This window comes from Leuresthes tenuis, unplaced genomic scaffold, assembly GCF_036924035.1.
Source record: "Leuresthes tenuis unplaced genomic scaffold, fLeuTen1.0.hap1 SCAF_2, whole genome shotgun sequence".
NCBI lineage: Eukaryota > Metazoa > Chordata > Actinopteri > Atheriniformes > Atherinopsidae > Leuresthes > Leuresthes tenuis.
The window spans coordinates 35,969,433-35,984,095 of record NW_027325356.1 but is presented as its reverse complement, the minus strand read 5'-3'; the positions used below and the strand labels follow the sequence as shown (position 1 = coordinate 35,984,095).

Here is a 14,663-nt window from a genome sequence, read left to right as displayed (position 1 = left end):
AAAATCTCAGTAAAACAAGGTGACACATCCATGTGGCCTGCAAACAAATAAGAGTATTTCTACACACATTTTATACCATTTGAAGCTGATGAAAATATCTTTCTTCAAAAGTGAACATTTTTTAAAAGACACAACGAGCAGATATATGAACTAGTTGCCTTTGTTTTGTTGCTCTATACCTTAAAATTCTAAAACGATATACATTTCTGAAACATCTTTTATCTTAGTGAAAATTACAGTGTAACAAATCTTGATGAAACTGCTTGTTTTATAGTTTATTTTGTGCTAGCTTGAACTCATTAACAACATTAACAATTTATGAGCAAAATTATACACTTTTTTAAAGCCATTAACTTTTGTAAAGTCATTAACAGAGACTAAGGATTGGGTGGAAGTCTGCAGAGACGTGGATGTGTTTTTACGTGCTTTAGAACACGTGTGATATGTGATATGTTTCAGTATATGCTGACAGATATGCAAGAGTGTAACTGGTGGACTGAAGAGTGTATGGGCAGTGAATTCTAAACAGTTCTCCAATTAGTGTGCAGTCATGTATGTTAATTGTGTTATCATGCCTCTGAATGTGCTCCACATACAAATCAGAATGTTAGGAGATCACAGTGAGCCGTCAACCTGAGGGTTCTGTTAAACATGAGTGTAGCTTTTTTGTCAGTTGCCCTTTGTTATTAATGTGTCTTGAAAAAATGCCAGTTGACTTGACTCAACACAAATGCAAATACTATTAGAATAAAAGCTTGAGAGCTGTTAGAGTATCAGCTTTGTTGTGGTTTACTCGCAAAACATAATTCTTTGACCTCCAGGGTTGATTTACTGACTCAAAACTTATTGCTTTTGCACAAAAAATCAATCAAATCTTGAACTTAAGAGGTGCTGCACCAGGCATTTTCCGGTGTTTTCATACATTTAGGAAGAAACATATTTTACAGTTCTAGTTTCTGGTGCTAGCTACTGCTCAGTTTTGCCATTGGCCTACATATATTAAGTTACACCGATTTCATTTCCATTCTATAATTTCCAAAATGTTGAACTATTCTCATGATTATAATTAAAATATATGTGAGCTCATCTACTGTGGATGGACAGTGCTTGCCCTTATCTCATTGCTATTTTTTTATTCATTTTTCATTATGGTTAAACAATACAAAGAATAAGACAAATTATCACATTTTACTTGAAAATATTTTCTGCCTTTTAAGGGAAAAAACACAACTTTGGGTTAGACTAATCTTAATGATTAAGATTAATCTTTTAATGATTTATTGATAAGATTTGTTAACATTTTCACTGTGTTTATTTCCTTTGTTAGCCCTTGTAGTGAGGCAAAGTGACAAAATTGTACCATAACAGCAGAATTGTTCATCTGACTATTATATTAAAACAGAATACAGACACAAACCAGCAGAGCAACACAAATAAGTTACAGAGGTAACTTGATATGGAATGTTTGCATTGGTATTTGCTGGAGCAGTAAGAGCTCTTTATGATCATTTGTCATGTAGCTTTAAGACGTTGGAAAGTACAGTCACTTAGCAGCCAATACTCACAGAAGTACTTCCACCAACAACGAAAGCAAACAGCAACTTTGTTTAAAGTTATCCACTTATTTACAACATTAGATCAATTAAAAAGGTTTTCAGATTTGAATATTGGATTTTAGCTGTAAAAGAATGTATTATGTCTTGTGATGGACGAGCAACCTATCCAGGGTCGCCCAATAACAGCTGGTAAATAATCCAGCAAGACCCTGAGTTGGATTAAGCAGGTATAGAAAATGAATGGATGGATGGAAAAATGTATTACAGTGCTGATATTATAAGATCTTAAACTGAGACTTTAGCATTTACCGCATATTGATGATAGGAGAAATATCAAATCGAAATTAGGTTTTTAGAGTCAGTGCTGTGTTAGAGTAAAGTGAGTATGAAACATGTAATACACGATTCAGTGCTACTGTGTTTCAACAAGGATCAGGGTGTGTTTCAATGTATCGGTAAGGTCATCAATCATGGTGGGAGGTGGGAGGGATTCAATTTTTGGTTCAAAACCACTTTGCTTTATCCTTTATCCAGATCACTCATCCTTTAAAGTACGACTGGTGTTAATGTAATGCTCAGGAAAAAGTTTGCTCTCTCTGAACAGAACTACACACATGCATTCCTTGGAGCTGACAGAATATAATGAAATGCTAGCGGCAACTATCATGTAATTGGTCACTTATATAAACAATATAAGTCATTTAAGATATGTAAATGTTGACTGAACAAAAATATGAAGCAATACAATTTATTGTATATAAACCAGTATTTATTTGTTAATTAATTATTATTAAGAATTATTATTCATTCATCTATTTATTTATACATTTAGCTGTCTGGACAATTTTTTAGCATTAATCTGTTTTAGTTAAGTAATTCATGCTTAAACACTTAATTAACTTAACCATTGTAGCATGCTAGGAAGGGACGCTAGCTGACTGCTAGTAAGCAATATAGAATGTGAAGATGCATTACACCGTGTTCTATATTATGACATAAGTGCCATCTTGTTAGGCATGCTCTCCCATTACCTTTAGTTAAGATTTGTGTTGCCTTTTTTTTGTTTTGTTTAGCTTAAAACAGTCAAATGTAGCAGAAGAAAGAAGAGAAGAGTAGAGATGTATTTTTCCCCCCTAGCAAAACACATACATGATCAGCGATCATCTCAATATTTGTTTGACTTGTATTTTCCATAATTGGATGGGTTGGTTAGGTTTAGGCATGTGACTAAACAGCACAATATTGTTGAGAAATGCTAGTACATCTGGCACATTTAAGTGTCTCTAAAATGACTTATGTTCTCATGTCACTCATTATAAAACACAAAGCATTTCTAATTTGTTAGATAATTAATTTAAAGGAATTAGTAAATAAAACAAATAAATCAAGAGTCTAACTTCTCCAGGCACCACTACACTTCTGTTTATAGATCCTCTGTACTGAAACTTATGCTTTGCTTTTCTATTCATACTCTTTAGTGAGAGATGGAGTCTAAACTCCTGCCTGTTTTTGCTTTTCTTATAACATTTTTCTGTCAGCGCAAGATGGCCTGACTGGTTTCACTCTTTGTGTTGATATGTTTTTAGCATCAAAAACTGTCCTTTGGAAACAACCCACCATTTTTTCAGTAAACATGCTCTGTCTGAGGGCCAATAGTTCATCCCTGCCATGGTCTCCACGGAGTGATTGTGTATCTGTATTTCAGTTCTTTTTTTCATGTGCCTTTTTGTGTGTATTGCTGAGTAGCCTATGTGTGTAAGAGAAATTTAAAGCCTCTGTAATCAAAGCCAGAGAATGTGCATGCTTTCCCAGGCCCAGCTGACTCCACTCTAAACCATTACAGCAGCACATTCACTTTTCTACAGTAATATGGATCGTAATGAGTCCAAGTCTGTGGGATTTGCAACATGTGTGTACGTCTGTGCTTGTCTGTTTGAGGAGGGAGGAAGTTGTCCAGCAGTGGACTTCCTCTGTGATGGCAAAGTATGCTCTTTGAAGTCAAGGCTGTTTGCCAAGTAGTCTCTCCAGTTTAATCAGGTTTTGAAATGTCCAAGCTGTTTTCTAATGTCTGACATGATGCCAGGTGACTGTAATAATGAAAATCAGAAAGTAAATTAATCGCTGAGTAAATCTGATGCATGTTAAGCTGTAAGTGCTTTTTGACTGTCTCTTTTGTTGCATCAGCATATTAAATCTGTGCTTTTACTTGTCAGGTTGTTTTAAAAGTTTGGAAAGTAACACGTTTGTTTCTAAGACAGGATTCTGTGTGTAGTTGTTTTAGACAGAGAGACAGTGAAGGAGCCAAGCAAACACAGAAGACTAAGTCATAGAGCTGGTAGACTTCAACTTGTTGTTCTTAAAACAATAAAGCACACAGACACACACACACACACACACGGAGTCATCAGCTGTCTACAATTACTTTGAAGCCAAGCTTCTGGCTCTGACCTTGTGCAGCACCATCATAGGTATAAAGTCTGAGGGCAGATGCTGTGAACATTTTGAAATGTTAATTTTACCACAAATACCATCATACTTTATTGCAATGCCATTACTTCATCATTCAGGTCTGTCTGAAAACAGTGAGCAGGCAGCAAACAATCAAATCTTGATCATAAACCAGCACAGAAAACTCTTAATTACAAATGACAGAATTAAAAGCAACAGTAATGTGAAAGTAGTTTTGAGCTTATTAGCTGTCAGCGTGGAATCATCCTAACCCTAGAATCACCACACAGTAAGTTTTATTTTACTGCTGGATTTAATTTATTTTGTACTGTAAAAAAAGAGTTAGATAACCTGTTAAACATGTATAGATTAGTGCGGGGTAGAGCAGTTGCTTGTGTGTGTGGTCTGATTTATGTGAGAAATTCATACCAGATATGGTGTGAGTCTCCTTCTCTGTGACTGAGATAAATGCAGCATCAGCACAATTTCATCGGTAGAGTTTCAGCAGGTGACACCAGTAGACTAGACAATCAAAAAAATAAAGAAAATAAGGTAGTTTAATGAATGCAATTAGATTGTCCAATGAAGAGCTTCTTGTTCTTGTCTACTTGTGTTTTTGTGTGGCCGCACTACTTCATAACGATTAAATGATGCCATCAGGGAAGGAACTGACTGGCCATGGAAATCAACCACACTGGACCAGAACATTGATTGTTCAGGTTCATCAAAGCGGACAGTCTAGGTTACCCTCGTCAGGAGGATGGGTTGCAGTGCATTATTAGCTACTTTACTGACTGGTAACTCTAAAGAGGCATGCCTTCTTGCCAGTAGTTTGTGTGTATGAAAATTCTTCCAAACCACAGCCTGTTGTATCTTTTTTCTTGGTTGTAATGTTTCATACTGTAATGCATTCCTTCAGCATGTAGTATTGGGGGTTTGCTGCACAAGATTTACATTGGAACACTGTTCAGTGTGTGTACTGTAGATGCTGTTGTATCAGAGACTGCTTGTTTTGGCCAGGGTGGCTGGCTGCTTGCTTGTCTGGAAAACTCAATCCTCTGACTTCATGGTGAGAGGAATATCTAGGCCTCATGAATCATTCTGCTGTAACCGGCACTAGTACTACAGCAGTGCCTCTGCCTGTCTTTCATCCTTTTATCTGTCTCCTCATCATTCATCTGCCTTTTTCTTTTGGACTTACTGTGTATCTTCCAGTGTCTTGTTGTTGCTGTGTCACCAAGGAGATGCTAGCGTCAGGGGAACAGATGGGCGTTTGCTGCAGACATCAGTTACCTTGGCAACTGCAGCCTCATCTGCTCAAGCAAAAATCTTACCACCTTGATATGCCACCCAAGACACAAAAGCACCATGATCATTGATTCTATGTTATTCTTCCTCCTTGTCTACTACTTAGTTCTCCTTTTAATGTTCTCCATTTTTGCTTGTGTTGGTCTCATTTATCTCTTTGTAAGTGCCTGTTACTGACTGAATATAAATAAACAACAATCTGATAAAACTCTGAGGCTTCTATCTAATATCAGGGCTCCGATACAGTTCTGAAAGGTTATGAAAAGCACTGAAATTGTTTTTCAATATTTTCCAAGTATGGATTAGCACTAGAAAAAGAAAAGATAGTATGATAAAATACTTCCAGACTTTTAAAAGATGAAAAAATCAGAATTTGGTGAAACAAGAAAGGCTTTTTTTAACTGATTATATATAAAATATGGATAATTTTATCACCTCTTATTTTATCTCCCAATTTGACCAATGTCATCCATGTCTTTTAGGACACTACATTATGATTGACTGACTGAGAACAACTAATACAGCAGTATGTTGTGGGTGATGTCCTTAGCTGAAGAGGTAGAGCAATTTGCTATCTAATTAAGTTTTGCAATTCATTCCATGGCCGCTACAAATGTCAGTGTCCTTGTTCAAGACACTTAACTTCAAGTTGGTCACAATTTGTTTTCTTTTGTTTTTTTTTTTAAATGCAGTTATATGGCAGGGCAGGAGAGTAAATGTGAGCAAGCTGTGACAACAATATAAACTGGCTTGTCTTCCCTCTCAGTTAAATTAGTGACATATGTAGGAACTAAGCATTTTGAATATTTATAGTTTTACAGATTAAGCTAAATTTCAGGCACCTGTTCAGTTTCACTGCTTTGATAAAGGAACTATGCTATAAAACTAAAGGTGTCATGTAATTGTTAACTTGTTAGTCAAAGACAAAAGGTTGTCTATCATGTTTTAAAAAGCATAAATGTTTGGGTTGTGCAGTTTTCCTATAATGTGTTTTTAACTCTTGCAGCTCACACAGCAGATGCTTTTTAGCTGATAGGTGCCGCTGACAGATGTGTGGGTTTTAAAAGCAGGCTGTGTTTGTAAATTCTTTAAAGGAATTGTTGTTCCTTAAAGTTATAAATATGCTTATTTTCCCTTTTCCTGTCTGATGCCTTTTATTTATATTTGACAATTTCTTTATTTTACAGCAGAGCTGTAACAATAATTTGACATATTGACGTGTATATTGTTGCAGATATACATGACAGCAGATGGACTTGTGTATGTCTCAGCATGTGACTCAGAATGGTGCTCAAAATTAAGAAATAAAAAACATCCACTTTGAAAATAGAACCAACTTAAATTAATTGATTTAAATGATGACAAGTGAATGGATTAAGTTTATCCAAAGGAGCAAAGTCTAATTTTCAATTTCATTTAGTTCACAAAAGTACACTGCCGTCACCAAACCAGAAAGTAAAAAGGAATTCACATGAAAATGTGATATTAACTACAGCAGAACTGCTGCATCGAAACACCAGACTCTCAAATTGCATGCAGATGAGGAGTATGGGCCACAGCAGGAACAGACCATGTCAGAAATGTCATGCTAGACAGTAGAAGACTGGCAAGAACGGTCTGATGGATCTTGTAGAAGTGCAGCATTTAGCATTAACAGCAAGGTGCTTTTAAGATTACTGCTGACTATTTTTATACCTCTATGGCCACAACTGACCAAATTCTGTGCTCAGCTTAACATTCGCACATGTCACAACGCAAATGTTGTCTTTGCTTTTTTTATGAACGTGACAAAGAGTTGATAGTGTTTCACTGAGCTTCGTCACCAGCTCTGAATCCAGTTAAACATCTTTGGAATGTTGGAGAAAAGCATCTCTGCAGCAATAATGTGCAGCTGACAATTCTGCAAAAATTATGTGATGCAATCATGTGAACATGGAGCATGATCCCAAAGGAATGTTCTCAAGCATCCATGACACAAAACACTGAGGCTGATCTGAGAGCCAGAGGATGACTTGTCCTGTACTAGTCTCGTGCTCCTTTTAGGATGCTGAGTTTTGTAAAGCTGGATCTGAATGTTTGTTTTTTTTTCATTTTGATATTTGCATATTTATTTTTCTGAAAGGGGGAGATATTTCCTCAAATTTTGTCCCTCTCACACAAAGTAGTAGGTGTCAATTTCTTAAAATTTTTGCCCCATTAGCAATTTTATTTATTGACTTTTAAGATCCCATTATTACAGTATGAACTTTTTCCATTCTGTCTCTTGTATAAATGGCTGTACTGCACAGTTGCTGTATGTGTATGTGTTTATGCTGATTTTATCAGGGAGACGTTTCCCCCTCTAAGCAGTCATTTGTGGACAGATTATGGCACTCAAGAGTATGACTCTTTCATTTTCATATTCATTTCACAACTCACATTTTGTAATGCCTCTTCTTTTCTTCTTTGCACTGAAACGTACACACCTTAGTTGGTAATAGATAACTGGTCTGTGTGAGTCATCCTGTGTCTGTTCATTTAATCGTGAGTTGTCCCAGTAGACTGAAGCCAAAAAACATGGCTACTTTTGACTTTTTCCCAACAGTTGAGGACTGAAAATAGAAGACTGTGCACTTTTTTTAGTTGCATGTTTTCTTGCATTGCTCAGCTACAGGAAAGCCAGAAGCTGACAAATCCCTCTGCAAGATTGTAGATAATAGTTGCTATGGAGATGCTCTGGTGGGATGGCCAGAGATGCCCCAGGCAAAGAAACAGAGAGAATCAGAGACAGAGATGCTATCATTAGAGAGCAGGGGGGCTCAGGGATTTTCTGAGGAGGGTAATGGTATACCACAACATAAATGCGTGTGTATGTGCAACTGGAGCTGTAATCCTAAACTATCTGTAATTACTCCAGGATGGGATGATGTTTCCTAACTGGTCTTTCTACTGTGCTGAACAGAGCAAGAGTAGAGCTTCTCCTCATAATTTTCACTTTTAAAATGGCTGTGGAATGGCTGCTTGACTCTGAAAACCTTTAATAATTTATGGTAATCTTGATAATTAAGTTATGTAATCATGGTATGTGTCCTGGTTTTCTGTGTTCCTGTTCCCACCACTCTCAGCCTTCCTCAGAGAGGATACTGTGTGTGTGTGTGTGTGTGTGTTTGTGTAGTATTCTCTCTCTGTTCCTCAGTCTATTGCTCCCTCTCGCCAAGCAGTTCAGACATTCGTTTCCGTAGCAGCAGACAATTTGAACTTAGCAACAAACATTCTGATTCCCACCTTAGCAACAGGCCAAGATCTGCGCTGTCATGGAAACTGTTGCAAACCTGTCAGTTAAGTCAGTTGCTAAGTGATGAGGCAGAATAGTTACTTTACCACAGACTGGGAAGGCTCATGCTTTGCATGTTTAAATCTATTTGTTGTAAACAGGAAGGAGAGAGAGTGTGATATTTACTGATACAAAAAATAACAATTTTTCACAAATTACCATGTAAACTTCTACAATCACAAATCTTTCACGTCTATCTTGCTGGCATTTCGTTCTCATCAAAATTACAGAACATATCCTTTTGTATGTTATTAGTCTAATGCAGTTGCTAAACTAAGTGGACAATTCAAAGAAACGTAGTTGCTGGATATACTGAACAATACACTCTACAACATCCATCCTTCCATTTTCTATACCCGCTTTATTCGTCGGTCGGGTCGTGGGGGGCTGGAATCTATCCCAGCGGTCATCGGGCGAGAGGCAGGGTACACCCTGGACAGGTCACCAGTCCATCACAGGGTCACACAGAGACAAACGAGACAAACAACCACACACGCTCACACTCACTCCTACCGGATAATTTTTTAGAGACACCAATTAACCGAACATACATTGTTCTCAAAAGATGAAAAGCAGGAAAAGGAGAGTGGAAAAAGTCATGTTTCCCTTATTGGAAAAAAATTGTGAAATAGTTACTATATTTTACATTCAGTGAGAATGCTGAGAACAGCCACTAACACATTTAAAAGAAGGGGCTGCACGGTGGTGTAGTGGTTAGCACCATCACCTCACAGCAAGAGGTTCAATTCCCAGCTGGAGCCTTTCTGTGTGGAGTTTGCTTGTTCTCCCCGTGTATGTGTGGGTTCTCTCCTGGTACTCCGGTTTCCTCCCACCATCCAAAAACATGAATGTCAGGTTAATTGGTGACTCCAGATTGTCCATAGGAGTGAGTGTGAGCGTGCATGGTTGTTTGTCTCATTCGTCTCTATGTGGCCCTGTGATGGACTGGCGACCAGGGTGTCCCCCGCTTTTCGCCCGATGACTGCTGGGATAGGCTCCGGCCCACCCGCTACCCGATTAACGGTATAGAAAATGGATGTTTAAAAGAAATAAATCAATTTTATTTACATTGTATCATCCTATCTGAAGCAACTTTGACTAACTATAAAACAAACGTTTCCCCTCCTTCTCCGTGAACATATAAAAAAATTGGTTAATTTAAAGGGTTACTAGTGTCACATAGTTTGGACATTTTCATGTGTGGAAAGTGTTGCCATTTTATGTGTTCAGGAAAACAATTTTCCTTATTTTTTGTTTTAGTTTCTTTGTAATATCATCCAAAAAAGAGCCCTGTTTTGAGGGTAGGGTGAATGGAGGACAGTTGTAAGACATTTGCTGTCACCTGAAAGAACTGGGGCCAAGTCCCATATGAACTTTGTCTCCTCTGCTTATTTTACCTTGTAAGTCACTGTTTAATATGATTTTTGAAAAACAGTGTCTGGCTCCACATGAATTTTTCCTTTTATTAATCAATGTTTTGGCCCAAAGGCCTTCCTAAAAGTCAGAGCTAGTAAGAGAAAGGACTTGTTTGTCATATAGATCTCACCCTAATTACACATCTGATGGTGATTACATAATCCCTCACCAATACAAGGGTGAAGAAAACAAAACCACCCTTTTAACATAAGGAGAGTAGCCACAATCAGCCAATTAAAGATAAATGGGTATACATCCATCAGAGATATTGATAGAAATTCATATGAGACCTTTACAAAACACAAATGTATTTATTTATTTTACATGAAGGAGTAAATTGAAAAATAAAATCCGACTTATGATGAGGGAATAAAAGGGAGAAAAAAAAACATTAATGATTTTGGTGATTTACATAATTTCCACAGTTCTCACAGACTTTAACTATGTCACATGGTGATAGTTACACTGGACTACTTTGGATGAGGAATGTAAATCAGAAGCATAAAATTGTAACATATTTTCATGATGACTTGGCCACTGATTGAGTCTGTACCGTCACAGGTCAGGGGTATAAGTTTAGTCTAAAACAACTTTTGGCAGAAAGTATAGTTTTGTGCCTGATGAGTGCAGATTACTGCAACTTAAAACAACAGTCCACATGCAGTGCAGTGTTTGGTTTGTAAAAGATTTAACTGTGAATAGAATTTATTTCAGCTTGCACATAGATGTTTCAGAGTTCCCCAACTATAACCTGCTTTGCAGGTCAATGGCAACTATAATGTTTTATGGACGAGCAGATGAAAGAAAAGTGGTTACTGTAGTGTTTCTTTTTGTTTTGAACTACATTTTCACATTTTTTCAGCTTGCAAACCTCTCACCTCTTATTTATTTGTTTCATTGTTCCCAGAATTGTTCTCAACCTTCTTCCAAATCGTTACAGCATCACTTTTTAAAAAAATTCAGTTTGTGTATGTCTGCACATACGTGTGCATGTATAGTATGTATATATGTGAGTCTATGTCTATGTCTAATGGTACATACTTTTGTACATCTTTATCTGTCTATATATGTTTCTTTTTTTTATATTTTGTCTTTTTATATAAATAAACTTACCATTTCCATTAGTGTTAAGCTAATGTTTGTTCACACAACAGTATTTAATCAATCTGTAAAAAAAAATGTATCATTTAAAAAAAACGGTTTGAATATTGAAGCTCTTCAATTCAAGTAAAACGCTAAAACATGCTGGTTTGCATTTGGAGCAAAAATAAACAAAAAACACTGACTTGCACACACAGTAGCTCCAGATGTGAAGAGTGTGTGTTCTCATCTAGTTGTTGATCTCCTATAGAGTCTGAGAGGTCTGGTAATTGCAGGCAAACAGGAAACAGGAAGAGAACCGTCATAAATGTAGAGATCAAACACACACACACAGTTAGCTGTAACTGCAGTCCCATGGCTCTCACTCCAGCAGTGAGCTCATTAAAATTGGCAAGGCGACCCCTCTCATCCTCATGCTCTCTCCTTTTTCCAACTCTTCCTCTCTTATTTCTTTCTCACATCATCCTTTTCCTTCGATGTAGAAAATCACACGCACTCTTCTCTTATTGGCTTCACTCTGTTCTTATGCCACTGTCAAGAGCCACTCACTGATTTGAGATTGTGGTAGATCCCAGTCTCAGTGCACACAGTTCAAAATACTTAGAACTTATTGGCATGCATGGTGAATACGTCTATATCCTAAGCATGTTTGTGTCCATGAATGTGTGTGTTTGGGGAGGGTGGTTCTGCTTTAATGAATGGTTGCTGGGTAGAACAGGAGGCAAGAGGGAAGAATTTGTTAATTATGAATGGAGGGCTTCTCTCTGGATGTGAGGAACACTCAGTGTAAGTGCGTATGTGTGTGGTTTGGCATTTGTCAGTGTATGGCTATGCGGCAGCTTCAGTGAGGCTGCGCCTTGTGGTTGATTTGAATCTGCAAAACAGCTGGTGAGGAAAATAAAAAGAGCAATACTGATGATTTTGGAGATACCTTTGAGCAAGGCATTCAATATCAGCATAGAAATGCATAAAAAAACCCAAAAACTCTTTCTCTTGACTTCCTGGTACAATATAAAGCTTCGCTGTAAATTTCAGGCAGGTTTAACACTATATTGCTGTATTTCATGAAAACTGCAAGCTACTGTTGAATTTACACCCCAAACATTTATGTTAAAAGTTAATATTAGTCAATTAACAACAAAGTAGACCAATGAATAGACATTAGATAGATTCACTGACTTTTTGAAAACGTATGGCTCAAACTCGGCCCCTCCTCCCTTCCAACAGTAGCGTTAAAGCTGTGTGGTCACAGTGCTGTAAAATCTGAGGAATATGACTATATTTCCCTACTGACTCACGCCAGTTCTGATGTTACAAAAGAACACATCCACATCTCTGCAGGTTTCCACATACTGCTTTTTCTCTGATAATGGGTTAACTGAGCAGATCGACGACCACATTCCTTCATTCTGTCAATAAAAGACAGAGAGCCAGAGTGACAGCTGGGTTATTGAGAAATGTTGAGTTAAGACAGAATGCATCTGTTGATATAGATGTTGACTGTTCAAAATGAAAATGCAGTCTAATTAAAAATTTTGAGGAAGGTTTCCTCCATTAACAGTTTAATCTAGCCAGCTGGTGAGCTCAAGTCCATCATAAACTGTAAAGCAAACTATTTTGAAATCTCTCAGCATTATTAGGACAGTGGTGATTTGAACAGTGTCAGAATAAATTACACTACACTAAGTGATGTATGCCAATCAGACCAAATCCTAGCTAGCTACAGCATTAACTAATGAAAATGAATTAGCTTGCAGTCTTCTCTTTTTTGCCATGCCTCTCATAGTAACAAGACTTCATTTATATGATCCTATTAAGCTCTCCTATACTCCCATTTTAACATAGATAATGTATGTTGCAGAAATGTATTTCCTTTTCATTTTTAAGCTTCAGAGCTGCATGTAAATTGATTGAAGACTTATTCAAAATGTATGTTGGTCATGTGCTGACACCATTTGTGTCTTTTTTTAAATACAAACTGTTAAAGAGGGTTGTCAAGATTGTGGGTCTGAAATTTAATAGAACTCTGAAAATTCAGGGAAAGTTATGAAAATTTGAAATATATCAGTCAGTTCCCATTTTAATCTCACTATTTACATAATGTTCTATCATTGTTTCATCATAGTATGAATCTTGCGTTTATTTTTTATATAATATATACAGAAATTGTCAAATGACGCCAGTTAGATTTGCACCCTTTGTGTTCCTGAAACTACAGAGTCTTCTCCAGTGAACAAAGTCCAGTATAACCCCTGGGGTGTTAGTATATTTGATCTGGTGGTCTGATCTCAGTTTGGGATGGAAAAGCAAAAATCATCTGCTTTGCAACATTGGTTATTTGCAGCCTTACCTGCCATCGTGCTGGTTTCAGGATATAAAGACATAAATGATAATGTTATTCTTTTGAGTTCAGTAGTATTAATGTTGATATTAAATTGCAAAACTGCACTTTAAAATCCTCATTACTGTACAGCATAATCTTGTTTTAGTGACTTGTTAGTTTTTAATGTTACCCCAACAACGGGTCTTTGTTTTCTACTTTTTTAATTTATTCTATATAATGTAATTTGAAAAACCACAGGTAGCAGAATGTATTATCTTTTATCTTTTTTTTGTAAAAGTTTGTAGATACTGTAAAATGACAAGGGAATCTTTGTTATGCTATTGTGATAAACTTTAAGCCATAATACGGTAATATACCCTAAAATTAGTTAGTGTCTTTTATAAAGTGAATAAAATAAAACACTGGTGCCCTTGCTTCCTGTACTTTAATGCTATTTCAAGGCAAAATTGTTACCTTGCAGTGTACGTAATAGTAAGTCAAACTTATACAAGGTTCAAATAAGGTGACTAAACAACCAAAGCTGTGTTAGGGATCTATGAGCTCATGTTTAGGTGTAGCAGGGCTCTAAGCTAGATGGTGATATCAGCACACAAACATGCTCACTTTGACAGTACCACCATGCTGATATTTAGCAGATGATGTTTTCCATCATTCCTCATTCTGGATTTTATTTCAGTGTGCTTATATTTGCATGTTGCAACATTAAACCACTTTAAAAGTTGTCATGATATTTTAGTGATATTTTTTTAAATGGGAGTATTCTGTTACTACATATGCTGGAAGAAATGTGGCATTTTCATCAAAAATGGCTAAATTCCTTCAGCAATACATCCTCCTTGTGACTCAGAAATTGTGAAGTGTATCACTTTTCAAAAAAGTTATTTTCTGTTTTGGGTGAAAATATTAATCTGGCACACAGCATTCTGGAAAAATATCTGTCTTTCCTTCTCTTTTCCTGAATTTTACAGCGTAATCCTGTGTAAGTCTTTATGATAAACAGTGTCTTTAAAGAAAATCCCTTTTTCCTGTTGTTGAATTAGAATTTTCAGTTATGTTGAGTTTAAAATTCACTTGCTGTAGTGATTACGCTATCCTCCTGACACTTATAAGTTATAATGTATTAGAACAAAGCTAAAAGCCCATTTTCGTGTTGGCTGTCCACTTGTACAGTGCCGGC

General features: G+C 36.7%; 1 protein-coding gene across 2 annotated transcripts in view; it reads left to right on the top strand.

The window, feature by feature from the left end:
* Positions 1-14,663, top strand: part of LOC140302181 (protein MTSS 2-like) — a 75,451-nt gene that overhangs the window by 42,202 nt on the left and 18,586 nt on the right. The window lies entirely within an intron of this gene.